General features: G+C 32.8%; 1 protein-coding gene across 8 annotated transcripts in view; it reads left to right on the top strand.

Annotated features, from left to right (window-relative positions):
• The window catches only part of LOC145256092 (armadillo repeat-containing protein 3-like), a 257,032-nt gene that overhangs the window by 166,740 nt on the left and 74,149 nt on the right, over positions 1-16,143 (top strand). The gene's annotated exons all lie outside the window — the stretch shown is intronic.

Raw genomic sequence — 16,143 nt, 5'->3', positions numbered from 1 at the left:
TTGTCTCTCACGTTCCTTACTAATTCTGAGGACTTTTAAACACCAGTAATTTTATTATAACTTTTATTTTAACGAACGAAAATCAAAAATTTGTATTTCAAAATATAGCTGAGAAGGTGACCTATAAAATTGTGTGAAATTTGGTCACAAAATGAGTGAGTGATGAAGCTTTAAAGCAATTCTAAATAAGTACGAGGGGCGTGCAATAAGTAATGCCTCTGACCCACTTCAAGTTGTCTGATCTAGCTGAAATTTTGCATGTGCAATGATTTATATCTCTACGGGTTATGTGGCCAATTACAGCTCTGTTTTACAGGTGTTTGAACTGAGTCAGGTGTGAAATGGAGCCTGTTGAATGTCGAGCAGTGATCCGGTTTTTGTATTTGAAAGGACGCACATCACAGGAGACTTTTGATGAAATGAAAGAAACTTATGGTGATAATACCCCATCATATGACCTTGTAAAACGCTGGCATCGTGAATTCAAACATGGCCGGAAGTCTGTGGAAACAGCTCCCAGACCTGGTCGCCCCCCCCCTTCTGCCATTGATGAGGCATCTGTCCATCAAGTTGAGGCTGCCATCTTGGAAGATCGGCACATTACTATTCGCCAAATAGCCCAAGATGACAAGATAAGTACAGGATCTGTGGAAACTATCATTCATAACAATTTGCATATGCATAAGGTGTCTGCCAGATGGATTCCTAAGTTGCTCACACCATTCCAGAAGCGAGAACGCGTCGAGTGCTCGAGGATGAATTTGGAGATGTACCAAGAAGATGAGTCAAAGTTTTTCAAAAGACTGATTACACAGGATAAAACCTGGGTCCATCACTATGATCCAGAGACCAAAGCCCAGTCAATGCAGTGGAAGCACTTGGACTCACCACCTCCAAAGAAGGCAAGTGTGCAGCCCTCCGCTGGCAAGGCCATGCTCACAGTCTTCTGGGACCAGGACGGAGTAATGATGACAGATTTCCTGGCAAAGGATACCACAATTACAGGAGCCTATTATGCTTCACTTTTGAGGAAATTAAGGGAAGCTATCAAAATCAAGAGGCGGGGCAAGATCAGCAAAGGTACCCTCCTCCTGCAGGACAACACTCCGGTCCACAACTCGCATATTGCCAAATCAGAAGCATGTGCGTGTGGTTATGAAATCCTCCAGCATCTGCCATACTCTCCTGACCTTGCATCCTCTGACTTTCACCTCTTCCCAGCCATGAAGTTGTTTTGAAAGGAAAGCATTTCCCAGATGATGCAGCCTTGATTTCTGAAGTCACGTCGTGGTTGGAGGGCCAACCTGGGGTGTTCTACAAAAACGATCTCCAGAGCTGCATCAAACGATGGGAGAAATGCATAACTCTGGCTGGTTCCTATGTAGAGAAAGACTAATAACTGTGCCAAGGTTTGTTGCTTTACTGCTATGGGAAGTGGGTCAGGGTATTACTTATTGCCCGCTCCTCGTAAACTAACACTTAATCAACTTAATTCAACTACTACTGTGTTTGAATGATATATAATTTTTCGAATGTGAGATGATACATAATTATTTCCACAATCAAACAATGTCACAACTTACACAAGCCATGAAAGCTAACAAATTTAAACTCCCAGATAAGTTTCGTTCTCATTTGGTCTCATCAGTTGAACATATCCTAACTCAGGATTTGCAACCAGAGTCACTTGCATGCGAGTGGCAAGTTACTAACCTTGTATGCAAGTGATTTGGGTTTCGAATCCTATGTTCAGATATGTTCATTTGATGAGTCCAAATGAGGGTGAAACTGGAATCTTTGACTTCCGATTTCTTGGCTTCCATGGCTTGTATGAGCTGCCACATCAATTGCAGAAATATATATATATATATATATATATATATATATATATATATATATATATATATATATATATATCCACAGACTAACTATTTCGCCGTATCACAGCTCTCCACTATGGCTAGACAGGGTGCCTCAAGCTGAGATCGAAACTCGACCATCTGTCACAAACTATGAGTAAGCGGAATCTATATACATGTATAAATACTGTCAACTGAGCCCTCACTTTGTTTAATCAAAGAGTGTTGCATTTTTGAAGTTGGTGATTTCACTTATAACAGTGATCAACTCATAAATGGGTCCATACTGACTGCTTCGTTGTATCACAGCTGTTTGGTGTGGTTAGACAGGTAAGTGATTAAAGCCAAGATCTATACTCGATATATATATATATATATATATATATATATATATATATATATATATATATATATATATATATATATATACTAGCAGCTCAGCCCGGCTTTGCTCGGGCCCTATGTACTGTTCATAACTTGCCCAACGTGTGAATACACTTTATGTAAGATTTCAAATATTTAGACGAAAATTTGTCTGAGAAATTTTGTAGAGACCGAAGAGGTCAATTTTTTAAAACTTTAACCTCAATTTTGACCTCGAAACATTTATTATTTTGGTTTCCAATCAAAATGCAAGGTTTTACCCATGTCTAAATTACCTACATCTAAAATTCTTTAAACCCAAAATTAGCAGACGAATTTGGTAGAATATGCAAAGGTCAACTCTTTCAACTTTGACCTTTTGGCAGCTACATTTTCACCTCAAAACTGATTAAAATGCTTGCTGCATGCCGTAATGCCCATTATGTATAAATTTCAAATGTTTACACCCAAAATTGGCTGAATAGTTTGCTAGACACCGCAAAGGTCAAATCTTTTGAACTTTGACCCCTTGGCTGCTCAAATTTTCGACCCTACCCGATTAAAAACTTGCCCTATCTCTGAATACCTTTTATGTAAAATTTCAAATGTTTAGACCAGAAATTGACTTAGTAATTTGGTGGAAACTGCAGAGGTTAATTTTTTAAAAACTTTTGCCTCAATTTTGACCACTTAACATTTATTTTTTTTGGTCTCAAATCAAATGAAAAAGTTTGATCAATGTCCAAGTAACCTACATCTAAAATTTCAAGTGTTTAGACCCAAAATTGACGGAGGAGTTTGTTAGAGTTTTCAAAGGTCAAATCGTTGAACTTTGACTCCTTGACAGCCAAATTTCTGACCGAAAACCAATTAAAAAGATTTTCTAAAATCACAATACTCATTATGCCAAATCTCGTCTCTAGACTAAAAATTGATAGAATTATTTGGTAAGGAAATGCACACACACACACATTTTCACTTATATATATATATATATATATATATATATATATATATATATATATATATATATATATATATATACTAAACCTTATTTTTATTGTTTTTAAAAGTGTTTATTATTAAAGGATTATATGAGAATCTAAAAAAAGGTACATTTTCTTTCTAGCCAGAAACTACCAAGGACACACTTAAAATCTTTAGATATTTTGACTTATAACCTTGATTAGATTAGGGTAAAAATAAATTACTGTGATATTAATTGATTTGGAATCACCAGGGATCAATTTAATGACTTTAATGCTAGAAAAATATCTTCTTTCATTCATGAAATTAAGGGAATTAGATTCATAAATAGTGAAAAACCTTATTGCTTGATTACTTAAATTAGTTGAACATTATGGAATTACAAAAAACTTAGAATAAAAATGGTAATCTAACGGGACCAGAGTTGGGAGCGGCATTCTTTATAATTCTAAACATAGAAGAGTCCTGCTAGTATAAAAACATTATTTTCATGACATCAGTAGTGAAAATGACCCCCCCCCAAAAAAAACCCCACAAAACAGAAAGACAGAACTAATATCGATAAAATGAATGTCAGCTGAAGATGGAAGATGAGTGATGACTGAAATAATAAAAAAATAATTAAAATGTTGTTTCAAAAAATCTGGCGCTGAAAGATTAGAATTTAATTACTAAGGACAAGAATGAAAGTAATCGCAGTCAAAAGGAATCCTGTATGATTGAAAGACATTTCAATTTCTTTCTAGTTTAGGAACCTAGACATTGTATTCAATATTTTGGAGCAGACTGGTTTTGTTACAATAACTAATCGATATCATTGCCTGTAATTATAATAACAATAAGATTTTGACTAATACCACCAAACAATCACCTACCCACACAATCCACTATAATCAAATAAATCTGTAGGGGGCGTCTGATAATCAGATATTTGGGAGAGAGACTCTCTCTCTCTCTCTCTATCTTACACATGCACATAAGTGTGTGAAGTCTTTCAATGAATTCTTCCTTTCTCTCTCCCTCCCTATTTCTTTCTGCCACTATATATATATATATATATATATATATATATATATATATATATATATATACACTCCTATAAATTTTTTTTGTGTATTGATATTCATATTAAAAACCCTTTTTTTCTTTATTTAAAAATAAAATACCACTTTGTTATATATAGGTCGTGGAATTGCATTCATTTGCAAAAGATCTAGCTAATTTGCATATTCTTCTAAACAATTATTTTAATTAATTCCCTATTAGTTTTTTCGGTTTTCTTATGGGATGATCATTTTTAATTAACTATTACATGTAATTATATTCATGCAGATATTCTACATAATTTATACTTTCATAATATTTGCATAAAAATTTTACAGTAAACCTCTTCCTATATATATTTATGTATGTGTATATGCATTTAAAAAAAAACATTGCCTACCAAACGCCTTTGTCAGTTTTTGGTCTACAGACATGAAACATAATATATAGGGTATTCGAACCCATGCAAAATTTTATATTTTATTTAAAAAAAAAAATCTGGGTAAAAATGTGAAAATTAAAAAAATGAAATTTGCCAGGTGAAGAAAAAGTTAAGTTCTCCTTGCCAGCTGTATAGCTGACGTCAAAGTTCAATTCTCCACCTTGCTGTTTTCTCATTCTTCATTTTGCGTGTAGTCTTAAAGTTGAACATAAAAACAACTCATATTTGGTCGGTAATAAGTTTGAAGTGGCGTCCGATCAGGTAGTGTTGTCATTTTCTTAATGCCTCGACTATGGCATAGGCTTCCTTTTTAGTTGTTGGGTGTCGTCGTTCAGCCCGTGAGAGCGTCATTGAAAAAAAAAGGCTACAGGACGATCAGCTTGTCTCAAAGAAGAAACAATAGCACAGTTTGAGGTATCCGTTTCAAGAACCAGAGGAATATTTTAGTCTATTGTTGCAATTGCTGATTTCACAATATATTTTTCAGTCCCTCGAATGCCTCAACGGCTTCACAAGACAGAGGAAACGTTTCTACTTGTGTTAATGGATGTATCTTTTCTGAGAGCGATGCAATCCATTGGGACTAGTGAGAAAACATGCCCATAGCACATTGACGGGAAGGCCGATTGTGAGGGGCAGGTATCTAGAGTAAAGGTTTCAATTAATCTGTGTCCGGTGCCATAAAACCTTTGCTTATCGTATACCCCAGTAGGTTTATTTTGTCCAGTCCAAACGAGCATTTGCCGTCGTTTAGGGTAAGGTTGTATTTGTTGACTGTGGACATGAACTGTCTGAGATTTTCGTTGTGTTCCTTGTTATTATGGTCACATACTGTGAAGTTGTGAATGCATGAAAATGTGCTTTCCAGTTTCACATCCGTTATGATTTGGTCGACTATCCTTTGGAAACTGTTTACCCCGTTCATAACGCCAAAAGAAATCCTGCAAAATTGATATGCTCGACCGTTTGCCTCGAAAGCTGTGTATAGTTTGTCTCTAGGTCTAATGGCGATCTGATGATATGCGCTTTTCAAGTCCAGAGTGCTAAACATACGATATTTGGTTATTTCGTCTATCATTTCATCTATCCTGGGTAGTGAGAAGACGTCCAAAAGAATAAATCTATTTATGGTTTGGGAATAATCTATAACCATTCTGCTTTCATGGTTTTCAGAAGTGGTTATAACTATCTGAGCCCTCCAGGGTAATTTGCTAGGCTCGATTATATCCTCCTCCTTTTTATCTCAGAGTCAATGAAATGTTTATTATTATAAAAAAAGTCTGCTCCCCTCTGCTATCGGTTTGCATTTTTCAGTTAGGTTTTTGAAAAGTGGCAGGTACTGGATTTTTGCTGTCGCCAATCCACTAATTGTTAATGTGAGCATTGAACCGCCAAACGGAATTTCAATCTGTGAGTATTGCTGCAACAAAATCTTAGTATTATTTTGCCACAAAGGTTTTTCATTACGGATAATTTAGTGGTTTTATAGGAGATGTCATTAAATAGTAAGTCCACCAAACAATAACCACTTGTGCAGACAATGATGCATTTGCCATTGTTACCTGCTAGGGACTGGGCAAAATACAATTTGTTGGTTTTTACCAAGCTTTCTTTGATAAAATTTTTGAGCTCCAGGTATCGAGCAGAGTATTTGTAGATTTTCCATTAATTTTCACTTTTACAACAGTTTTTGAAAAGCAATCAGGGAAGGTGGCTAAAGTCACAGATGTATTTTGACAAGTGGCTTTGTATAGGGTTTTAGAAGATTTGCATACCTTTGAAAAATGACCAAGTTTTCCACATTTATGACAACGAGTATCTCTGGCAGGGCATGAAACTCGTAGGTGTTTAGATAAGCCACAAAAATAGCAGGTGCCCTTTTTTCAAGTGGCAGTCACCGATTATTCTTGAAGCTTCATCGGACTATCATCATGAAAGAAGATAGTAGAAACAGGTGGGTTTAGTGTGACACCAACGGTGTCTGGCTGTAAATAAGAACTAGATTGCTGTATAGCACATTCAAAGGTATAGGCTTGCTCATAAGCTGTTCTAAGTGTAAGGGTCTTATTCTCAAGAAGATGTTGTCTTACCTGAGCATAACATAAGCCATTAATGAAGGCGTCCAAAATGTGTTGCTCTTAGGCCTCTTATACCATCATTGGGCGGAAGTTGCAGTCTTTACTCATTGTCCGAAGACTCTTAAGGAAATGGTCCAATGTTTCACCCGATTCTTGTCAGCGAGTTGCAAGTAGGTATCCAGAGAATATCTAATTTTTGGGCTTTATGTATGTAGCGTTCAGTAGTATCTTAGATATTCAATATATATAGATCTTAGAAAACCATTATATATATATATATATATATATATATATATATATATATATATATATATATATATATATATATATACCACAAAAATCAAGACAACAAAATATAAAATATAAAAGCATCATATGGTGTATTTCCTTATGTGTTACAATTGTTTCATAACCATTTGGACAAGTTTGAATATTATATAATTTAAAATATTCCAAAAATAGATACTCTTGAGACACTAAAATACATTCGTCATATTTATATGAATATATTCATAATTCTTATTTTAAGGGATCAATTAGTTATCCTCATCTCCTTCCTCATCCTTTTATTTTCTTTCTTTCTTTTTTTTTATGTTTGATTACCTTGGAATTGAGTAAGTATCCACTTTCTTATTTCTTATTTTTAGATGATACTTCTAGAATTTTCTATTTTTTATATTCATTTAATCTATTCATTTTTTTTCTAATTTTTCTAATTATTTTTTCCTCTCTGATTTATTTATTAAATTGATTTGCTCCCCAAATCCTAAACTACACCTTCCAATTTTTTATTTATATTTATATGTCCAATTATTCATTTCTCAATTTGCCTTAGTTTCGTATAATGTTTTTATATGTTACGATATACGCGTTTATCCTTTTTTACATGCTATTTTTTTAAGAAAAACTATTATTATTTCAATAATTTTTTTTATTAATATTCATCTTCACCTTATACTGGTTATGCGATTAATTTCAAGTGTTATCTTAATATGAACATGTTATCTTTATTTTTACTTTTTACTATTCCTGTATCATTCAGTATATCGAGACAATGTAAGGCATAAGGCACATAACTTGATTTTACTCACATTTATCGCATTTATCGATTCATAATTTTATCGAAATTCTTTTATATTCTTAATTCAATATTTTGATTTTTGTTTCCATTAATTTCCTATGCTTGATTTTAAACTTGTACTTCCCAGATTATTCTCTTTATAGCAATGTAGGTTAAATTTCTCCCTTACATACATACATACATACATACATATATATATATATATATATATATATATATATATATATATATATATATATATATATATATATACATACAAAACTCCTAACGCCATTATTGGGCACAATTAGCAATTCCCATATAAGAAACTCTGGCGACCTTCTTAATAAGATAAAAAACATAGATATGAAAAATAAAACCATGAATAGTCTCGATATAGAATCTTTATACACCAATATCCCTACCAAGAAATGCCTCAACCTTCTTTCAAAACACTTAAATAAAATAAAAATTAAATTACCTTTGCCGATAGATGATATAATTAAAATTATAAGTATATGCATTGACATGACATATTTCACATTCGATGGACTCTGCTACAAACAAAAATTTGGACTGCCCATGGGTAACCCTCTAAGTGGGGTTTTAGCATGTCTATTTTTAGAATTCATAGAAACCGGACCCATGAAATATAAATTGCCCAAGGGCACTTCCTACTATAGGTATATTGATGATATTTTAATTTTTCTCCCTATATCTTCCAAAATAGAGAATATCACTGATAAATTAAACAAGATTGAACCCACTATTAACTATACGTATGGAAGAGAAAAATAACAACTCCATACCTTTTCTGGACATCAATATAATAAATAACAATGATCATCTAAGTTTTAAAGTCCATCGGAAAGTCACGAATAAAAATGATTACATACACTTTTACTCTCATCACGATGATAAAGTAAAAAGAGGTATTCTAATAGGATTTTTTCTTAGGGCCCTGAGAATATGCAGTGAATGCATCGTGGAAGAATTTGAGTATATCGAACGTACATTCATGAACTTGCAATACCCTCAACATTTTTTGGCAAATACAAAAAGAAAAGCACTAAAAATTTACCATAACCGAAACCGAGACCATTCCCTAAATAGCCAGACACACAACAGACAATTAACATTGCCAACTAATAAAAACAACGACACAATCTATAAGAACCTAAATAAGACAGGCATTCAAATAACAAAACTAAACTATTTAACAATTAGGGATCTAACACGTAAAATTATAACTAATACCAACATTAACACCAAAGCCGGAATATATTCCATACCCTGCCTTGATTGTGGAAGAATATACGTAGGAGAAACTCAGCGTAATTTAAATAAAAGAATATATGAACACAAAAGAGATGTAAAAAACAACAATACACTCAACGCCATATTTTGTCACATCATGGAAAACGACCACCATTTTGATTTTAACAAAGCAACTTTCCTTAAACACATACATAACAGATCCACACGACGTTTAATTGAGTCAGCTATAATCTCCCATTCCAGCAATATAATTAAGCAAAGAAAAGGTTTTTTCCCCGTTGCTCCCTTTCTGTCGGAAATAATTATTAAAGAGAACAACTTAGACACCGGTTAAACGCGATATAAAAAAAAAAAAAAAACATAATTTCACTTAATTTTATTATTTTTATTTTACTTATTTACTGTATTTTATTTTATCATTATCTATTTTTAGACTCCATTTTATCACCTCCTATTCTTATTTTTAGACACCATCTTTTAAGTTACTACGCTATTTTATCCCAATTCAATTATTTCTAATTAAAAAAAAAAAAAAATTCTTTCGTAATCTCGTGTCATTTTATTTATTTAATCTATCACCGCTATATTTCCAAACACAATTTTTTTTAATCTCTACGATATTTTAACTTTTAGACGTAACCCACTACACTAATTTACTCTAATTTATTTTTTTCTCTCATAAAATCTATATATATGTATATATGATATCTAATTTACATAAGGAAACACGTTGCTCTCCCCCATCATTATATATAGCCCCAATCCTCCGACTCTTTCGTCAATGACCATCCCTCTTGAAGAAGCCCGCATAAATCGGGCGAAACATTGAGTATCCAGGTCCTTCCACCTCCATTTTATTTCATATATATATATATATATATATATATATATATATATATATATATATATATATATATATATTAGACATTAAGAGGAGATTATAGATATATATATATAGATATATATAAATACCCGTTCACATACACCTTTCATGATAAAGATAGAACCCAAATAAGGTTGTTCCGAAATCGTGTCTTGGGAGTCGGCTAATTTCAGTTAATGTTTGTAGATGTGATATCTACCGCCTGCATACCAGCAGTAACTATCTTAGTTGTATGACGCGTTGCTTGTCACATCGTAGAACTGGATAAAAAAAAAATATAAGAATTTAAAAAATCGAGGCATAGTCAATAGATTGCGCCATGGCCCATATGGTTAGGTCGTCAGTATTGCACACTTCATGAGTGCGACGACCTGAGTTCACGCCTATGTCGGAGCACGTCACTGATGAGATGTAATACATCAAAACCTACTTTGGGTTTGGCGTTGTCCGTTGTCGATGCAATTGCTCGATTCTATCTAATTCTGGGTTCTATCTTTATCGTGAACGGGTATTTATATATATATATATATATATATATATATATATATATATATATATATATATAGTGCAAATGTAAGATTACGACTTCTGGCGTTGAATACTCTCAGACTACTATTTACTATGTCCACTAATATAGCATTCATAGACACTTAATTTCTTTCAATTCTTACGAAGTCAAGTGTGGTTGGTGAATTGGCTCGTGTGTCCCGACCAGCAGTAATTATCAGTTCCTATACTGATGATTGCGGAAGCATGAAACATAAGTGGCTGTAGGTATAAAAATATTTTTAATAATTATTTGAAAATATTATATATATATATATATATGTGTGTGTGTGTGTGTGTGTGTGTTTAATCAGGTTGACAAGACAGTTCTTGCGGTTTTTAACTTTTAAATTCAGATGAACATATCTTGAATCAAACAAAAATTTATTGATTAAAATAAGCACCATCAGAATCAACACAATTTTGCCAACACAAAACAAATGTATTTATGTCAGTAACGTAAAGATCTTGCATTCTGGTGTCGAGGAAGTCGCTGAAGGCATTTTTGATATCGCTTAGGCTTTTGAAGCATTTCTCACATGGAAAGTTGTTGAGATGCTTGAAAAAGTGATAGTCGGTAGATGAGAGGTCTTGAGAGTCTGGTGGATGAAACAGAGTTTTGTAGCCTTATTCATTTAACTGCTTCAGGGTCGGTATAGTAACATACTGTCGGGTATTGTCATGGAGGAGAATTATGCCTTTTCTGTTGATCAATGCTGAGTGTTGTTGTTGAGGTTTCTAATGCATTTCATCCATTGTATTTCTCTGTACTTCTCTGCCATAATGGTTTCCCTGGCATTAAAAAAACTAATGGATGAGATCAGTCACAGACCAAAAAACAATCAGCATGACCTTCTTTTGGTGCAACTCTGACTTTTGGAAGTGTCGTGGAGTTTCATCAGCATCTAACCATTGAGCTGAGCATTGCTGGTTGTCGTAAAGAACCCACTTTTCATCACAAGTCACAACCTGGTTGAGAAACGGGTTGTTCTTGTTGTGTAAAAGAAGGGAAAATGACACTTCATATTATTGTTTCTTTTGGTTGGCCTTCAATTCATGAGGCATCCATTTATCAAGTTTTGCAAGTTTCCAATCTCATTCAAGTGGTTGGAAATCGTTGTATACGTTACATCTAATTCAAAAGCAAGTTTTTGAACAGTTGTATGTGGATTGGCTTCGACTAAGGCTCTTAATGATCATTATCAACATCCAATGGCCGATCACTATGCTCATCTTCAAGACCCTTGTAGCCGCCATGAAATTTCTTAAGCCACCATTGTGATGTCCGTTCAGTAATGGTTCCTGAGCCAAACACTTCGTTGATATTGCAAGCTGTTTCAGCAGCTTTTCGGCCTAGAACTGAAATAAGAAAATTGTGCAAATTCATTTTTTCCATCTTTTACTCAACCTTCTGAAAAGAAAACAATTGTTTTAAAACGATTATCATTTAAACGATTAGATAGAGTGAAAAGCGCTCTTTAAAATGATATATAAAGTAAAGGTTTATAACAAAAACGTATTTGAAAATACATCATTTGAAATCAAAATTAAAAATTCTGCAAGAACTTTTTTGTCAACCCAATATATATATATATACTAGCAGTTCAACCCAGCTTTGCTCGGACCCTATGTACTGTTCATAACTTTATGTGCATATGTATATATAGATATATTAAAAAAGTTTGACTCATGTCCAAGTAACCTACATCTAAAATTTCAAGTGTTTAGACCCAAAATTGGTGGAGGAGTTTGGTAGAGTCTGAAAAGGTCAAATCGTTGAACTTTGACCCCTTGACATCCAAATTTCTGACCGAAAACCGATTAAAATTTTTTTCCCAAATCTCAATACCCCTTATGCCAAATCTCGAGTCTGTAGACTAAAAATTGACAGAGTAATATGATAGGGAAATGTACACAGACAAACAGACAGAAAGACACACACACAGAAACAATTTCACTTATATATATATATATATATATATATATATATATATATATATATATATATATATATATATATAGATATATATAGATATATACTGATAGTTATGATAATCAGTTTGTTTTGTCGCTTCAGTATTTTGGTTTGCATTTGTATATGGTGCTCGATGCCTTCTTAGATAGAATACATAAATATATATATTCGATTTGTTCATTGATAATCCGAAATCTGTATTTAAAAAACAACAATAATAGAAATATGATACAACCAAGAAAAATGCTTGATGAAACGGCTAAAATGTAAATACTAAATAAACAGAGAAACCGAATGAAGATGTGAAAAAGTTAAAATTTGAGAACAAATCTCCCGCGTAATCTCGGTTGACATCTCAAACGTCTGTAGACTTAAAATATACCTATTAAATATCGTCTGTTTTCATCTGTTCTTCTGTAACTTGTTTTTGGCTGCCCATTTGTCTCTCATCATTTGCGTTTACTTGCATCTTTTAGAAAGCAACCTGTGGCAAATAAAAATAAAAAAGAAGAATATCAGGAACTTCTCTTAGACTGTCTCCTTTCATTATTATTGAAAAAAACGTTTTTTTTTATAACTTCTATTAATTTTTTTTTTTACTTGTCAATTAAGATTCCATAACAATTCAGACTTCTGCTTGTTTTGCCACTGTTCTCTTATTATATGACCTTAATCTAAAACTAAATTAAAAATATTTATTACTAATGGTGATTTGGTATCCGTTCTTCTATACCCTATCTTTTAATAATTGATATTTTGTATTTCTCTCTCTGAAGCCGAAACAGTATTATTACAACCTTTTACTGCTAAATTTTGTTTACTATAACTATTTCAGACGAATGTACGGTTCTTCGATACTCAATTTAGGAGAGGAGGTTAGTGTAGCGTCTGTTCTGTTGTCGTAAGATCATTCTCCCAGGCAGTACCTCCATTTTTATATGGAACAAAAGTAACATAGTATCAGTTATGTTGTCATTAGATCATTTTCCCAGGCATTACATTCTCCTTTGGAGGGCAGTGTAGTATGTTTATTTATCGCGAGCAGAGGAAGCATATTTTTGCTAGCTATTATAATTTTAAAACAAATTGGATGCAGTTAAAATCTTAGTCCACATGTGACGCCTATTTCTCTGATCCTTCCCCAAATATTGCAGATTTACTTACTCTTATTAAAGAGCAAAATATGACACAACAAACAAATGATTTTATCTAAGAGTTTTTCTTATGGCCATCATGGAAATGTCTTTTTGGTCCCCTGACAAAAGGAGGGTGGACCTGTAAATTCACCCTTGTCCGTTCGTCGATTCGTCTGTCCTCAATAACCACTCCTTGCAATTATTTGAAATTTTGCACAAACATTAAACATGATATGAGTAAAAAACTAACAGAACGGATTTTCCAGGAAAACTCCGGTTGCCCCCCTTTCGGGTTAAAATGGCTAAAATTGACACTTTTGTGTTTATTAAAAAAAAATTGATGCCTTGGATTTTTATAAAACTTTCTGAAAAGTTGTAACTAACTGATTTCTATATAACTCTTGGGTGTATTCCAAGGGCTCTTTTAGGACTTATAAAAACACTCCATTTTTGGGACTATTTTATCATATTTATCCGAAATTTTCTGTCTATGTCTATTTAGCAGTTTTGCATGGTGTTGAACTCAAATTTAAATATTGAGACTTTTGGGACTAAATGGGGAGTGGGCGAATGATGGACTTAATCATTTCTTTTTTTGCATGGTGCAGAACTCAAATTTACATATGTTAAGGCCTAAAACTGCACCAATTGTTCATTTTCACCAGGATTTGACGTCCCCTGAGGATTTTGGGGGCTAAATACAGAGGGGCAAATGTTGAACTTAGTCATTTTTTTTATGTCTCGTTCACTGTGCCCTCACGGGGGACCATGCATGCTTCACTTGTTTTCTATTGTCACCTTAAATAAGTTTTCAGACTTTTTTGTATGAACACTTTTATTGATAGTACACAAATGAAACTCTAGTACCCTTCAAAGTAATCTCCTCCGGTTGCAATGCACGTATTATCCCGTTCCAACAACCTTTGCAAGGCCCTATGGAAGTCCTCTTTTGAGAATGTGTCAATGACCACCGTAATTATCGTCAAAGCATTCATTTGGATGTTGATTGTAGCTTATAAATGTACGAAATGTTGAATTTTCATAAAGAACGTCAATGGAACATTTTTTAGTAGTTAGAATATGTTAGTAAACGCCTAATTAAAAATTAAGCAAATATTTAAAAAAAAGAGGGAGATAATCTTATTTTTCTAATTAAATAATCAAAGGGAGATAATTAGTGTTTATTCTATTTAGATTATAAAATATTATATTTTGAACATATTGAATTTAGTATTTTTAATACTTTATTTATTTATTTATTGAAATTAATAAATATAGTATAAGTTAAGCTTAAATATATATTTAAATAATATACAATAATGGTAAATATATCAAACTAATATTAATAATAATATTGATGATCAAAATCTTATTAATAAGGGTATCAAGTTAAACTTAAATTTCAAGATTGAATATTAATAAGTAACATTTTTAATGACTTATGGTGGTTTATATTTGCTAAATTTAAACCAACGTTTATGACTGCATGAGGATATAAGCCCCTCTCTTGAATTTAGGAGGGTGGTTCTATTGTTGATATCATCATATTTTTAAATCTTTAGGGTCTCCTGTGTACAAAGTGCACAGAATCTATCTCCTGGTGTATATCCTTTATATGATCCTATTATTTGCCATTTCAAATTGAAGGAAATATTCTTATCTTTGAATCGCCAAATATGTTTGGATAGAGTGGTTTGGTTCAACAGGGAGTGGTTTTTAAAATAATGCTTATGGGTTGAAATCCTATGCTTAATAAGTCCAGATGTGGGACCAAAGTAGATTGCGCCTTGTTTAATATATTTATTTTCAGGTAGATTAGGGGTGGCATTGGTATGTGAAGGGTTGGTCTGTATTTGATTGGTAGATTGGTTAAAGTTGGTGTAGTTATTTAATCGGGTGGTCGAGTTATGGTTGCTGTTAACCTAATTTAAATTTGGGGTTTGCGATAATGTGCAGCTATAAACTACATTTTTTATTTTGCATGAACCTTGTAGGGGGCATCTATTTTTTCTTCTACAGTTACAGCCTGCTATATTTTCTGTATTTGTATTTTGTATATTATTAATTTTTTTATTGTTAGAACTAATTATTTTTTAATGAAGGTTTGGCGTAGTTGAGTAAGACACTTTGATTGTGTTATTATTAAAGATTTTACTGTATCTATATGGGGCTTTAAAGTTTTTTTCTAATATTTTAAAAAATTCTCTAGCTATGTTTGTCTCAAGACTTTTGGAATATAAAGGGTTGAACCATAGGGTCCCCCTATGTCTGTTTTTACTCTTACGGACTTTGGTTTGCTGATTATTTGTGTTTGTATCTAATACTTGCGGTTTCATTTTGCTTTGTCTTGCTTTTTGGTAATTTTTGTAACTCGCATATGGGATGACATGGCCACTATCACATTAAAATAAACTCTGCTCTTTAGACTACTGTTCTAACCCCCTTTAAATATATATATATATATATATATATATATATATATATATATATAT

Source organism: Euprymna scolopes, chromosome 3 (genome assembly GCF_053919585.1).
Source record: "Euprymna scolopes isolate OS-2025 chromosome 3, ASM5391958v1, whole genome shotgun sequence".
NCBI lineage: Eukaryota > Metazoa > Mollusca > Cephalopoda > Sepiida > Sepiolidae > Euprymna > Euprymna scolopes.
This window is presented reverse-complemented; position numbering and strand designations above follow the sequence as displayed.